This window comes from Haliaeetus leucocephalus, unplaced genomic scaffold (assembly GCF_000737465.1).
Source record: "Haliaeetus leucocephalus isolate CR32 unplaced genomic scaffold, Haliaeetus_leucocephalus-4.0 Scaffold0, whole genome shotgun sequence".
Lineage (NCBI taxonomy): Eukaryota > Metazoa > Chordata > Aves > Accipitriformes > Accipitridae > Haliaeetus > Haliaeetus leucocephalus.
The window spans coordinates 4,979,762-4,983,311 of NW_010972436.1; positions in this window are offsets into that span (position 1 = coordinate 4,979,762).

Here is a 3,550-nt window from a genome sequence, read left to right on the forward strand (position 1 = left end):
ACTCATCCTGTACACACACAGCAGCCTCTTCTCATGCCTAATTATCATTCCTTTGAATAATAATAAAAATGCAAATACTGTCCATTTAAATGAAAGGGATCCTCAGCACCACCTGCGATTGTACTCCTGCCCAACAAAGAAGCACCCGGATGGCAGCAGACCAGTGGGCATCATCCAGAGGGCAGAATTCAGGCCCACTAGATTGCAGCCTTGCCACTCAATTAACAAACCCTAACACTTCTAAAAGTATATGCATATACCAGAAATTTGGGGCATTACTGTATGAACAAACCAGAAATCCTTCTCCTTCCCAATAGGATTTGTTATGGAAACAGCATATAATTTCATTCCAATACCACAAATTTGCCACTACATTAAAGAGCGTTACTGTTACTGAAGGATGAACAGTAAATCAGCATCCCCAGCTCTCCAGGCTACAGCCCTCTTCAGGGGAATGGTGATTCTGAGTGCCCCTTCATTTCAGGCTATAAATATATCCCATGAGAGAAAGCAAAGCTGTAGACTAAGGAATGCCTTAACAAGTACATCTAGCCCAACAAACTTTGTTATACCACAGTTTTGTTCTTATATTATCCTTCTTGTCAGGGACAAGAGAACTGGGCAACACTGCTTCTTTGCATACAGTGATACTTTCCCTGGTAAACATGGTACATCAATTATACAGACTGTGTCGGAAAAAAACCTGTCTAAATTCCCTGGAGGAATGGATAGATCTGTTTTTAACAGTAAGGTAAAACATCAGTGATGACTGCAATATACCCATGCAAAAGACAGCTTTGTATCATATTAATGAGGAGTCTCAAATACCATTATGTGAGAAATAAAAGTACAAAAAGGCAAGTCATACAGATAGCACCACAGCATTCAGTAATGACTGTGACCTTTGCAAATTACTGCCCTGTGAAAGTTCACAAAAATTAGCAAACAAAAAAGCAGGGGGTTGCTCTTTTAAATTATTTTTAAATTATCATATTGTGCTCTCTAGTATATTTATTAAAATAACCAAGACTGAACATGGAGCTTCAGCTCTGCAACCTATGAAAAAAATCCCAAAGAACTGAAGGGGATCCATATCTGCTGCAAATCACGAACTGCAAATATTAACATTTTACTTCATGTAGAAACAGCAATTCCATTATTCATCTTTGAAAAGTTTTTTTTTTAAAAATTGGTCCTCCCATCCCTACCGTAAATACAATGTCACTATTACAAATAAATGTGTTCTCCCATGCATAAATAAATCACACACATTCAGCTGCAAGAAAACAGATCAGTCAAAATGGCTCAAATGTAATTATACACTGACCAAAAAGAATTCCACTGCAACTGAAATTGAATGGGTTGTACTTCAGGTCATTAGCTGAGTGCTGACCAGTACAATTTTAAATGCTAAAATAGCCCCCCAAGGGGGAGGGGGGGGGGGGGGGAGACTTTAGAAAAATGCGTAAAAAAACTGAGAAAGCGGGAACTATGCTCATGTAAAACAAATTCAAAAACAAAAAAACCCCTGCCATGTTGTCTCACCTCATTATTTTGTAAAGCTTCCCTTACTTCTCTATGGCTGTTTACGCATCACTATCTGAAAGAAGTAAACCAGCCAAAAATCATCTACATCTTCCTCCAGATCTACAGAATGAAATGCTGCACTAGCTTATAACACTGGAAATCAGAAATGGAGTCTCATAATTAGCCAGTCTTTCCTAACAAATCCAGGCTTACAGAATGGCACTTCGAACAATGAATTAGAAAAAAAGGATGTGTTGTGTTGAAAGGTTTAAGAATGCGTGTACTTTCCACAAAGCTGAAATGCTTCCATGAACATACCGTTTAACTCTGGATTAACCAAACATTCCAAATTCAGGAAAACATAACTATTTCACTCATTAAAATATTCGGACAATATTGCAACATAGTGTGAGTGTCATTTTGAGCAGTGAGAAAATATTTTTTTTTTAATAGGAAAGGGAGAAGAAAGGCTAAGTTGAGAGAACCTTTTTTTTTAAAAAAAAAAAAAAAAAAAAAAGAACTGGTGAGCTTCTTTCTTCTCCTGCCATATAGCAGATCTCTTCTTGGATTTCACACCACCGACCATACCCTGTCAGAGATCTTGAACAGTTTACATTACTTCTTTTGAAGGATTAATCTAGACCGGCCCAGAGATAAAAACCAAAATGCACAATGAATTCCTACACTGAATTCCAGCTTTTTACTGTGAACTCAACATAAGAAAAGAAAAAAGGAATCCCACACATCTTGCAGTATATACACTGCTTTCACACAGTATTTAAGTTAGTCAGAGGAATACGTAAAGGGACAAGATAGTTTTGTACAAAACCTCAATTTATTTCAGAGAAATTAAAAATATGGTATTTAATATATATAAATTTCTATTCCTCTATAAATATAGATGATCTTGTGATAATGAACAGAAATAAATGCATACCAAATTCAAATAATTTTGCATTTCAGGGTATGGTAGCCATAGATAATGTTTATGAACCTAAATACAGGCATTTGTAATATAAAAAAAGTTTAAAACGATACAGTCAGGAGAAGCATTCTGCTTTTTTTTCATACAGAGGACTAAATATTCAAATGCATCTGTCAAAAGTTACAATTTCATTTTTAGCCTTTTTTTTCTTTTTGTGTTAAGAAGCACAATCCCACGCACCCAGGAGCATACAAGGTAGTAGATATATTGCACACATGGTAGCTTGTCTTTGCAGTATGCAATGTTATTACCGTACGGAAAAAAGGAGGGGGAAAAAAGACAGCAGAGGCCCTTTAAGGTCTCGCATCCCAGCAGAGCGCTTAACCATTCTGGTTTTCTGTTTTCCCTTCCTTTGTTTTTACTACTGGCAAAAATCATCACACCCTCATAATGCGTAATGAATTAAATGTCAATGAATTAAAATTCAGGGCAATGGCTCCAATGTTTCCCAAACGAAGAGCCAGCGTATGGATATAATTAAGTAGTAAAAAAAAAAAAAAAAAGAAAAAAAAATTCTGAACGCTGCGTTTTATTCCGCTGAAGCTCTCGCTCCCGAGCCCGTATTTCCTGATCCTGCTAACCCCGGCCGACAGCAGCCCGGCAGGGAGGGGACCGGGGCGGGCGCCGGTGGCGGCACCCGCGGGGGGACCCCGGGGAGCGCCGGCCCCGCTCCGCCGCCGCCGCCCCCCGCTCCGCCGGCCCCCCTCGGCGCTTGCGACCGAAAAGCCGGCTCCAAGCCAGGCAGACCGAGAGGGCAGCTCGGTGTACCTCTGTCCCCACCCACCTCCTCAGCCATCGGACGTGCTACAGGTGCAGACGGCGTCAACCCCCCCCTCCTACAACAAAACCGGCCAACTCCTCTTCAACTGTGTGGTGCATTTAAATAAATCTTACAAAATGGTCAGAGGGCAGCCGGCAGCCAGCCCCCCTAACCCCGGGCGCTGTGGAAAGGCTCTCCCTCCACAGAAAAACCCGGCACACCGCCGGGCAGGGCTGAGTGTTCTTTCTACACCCCCCCCACCCCCCCCAAAAAGGGCC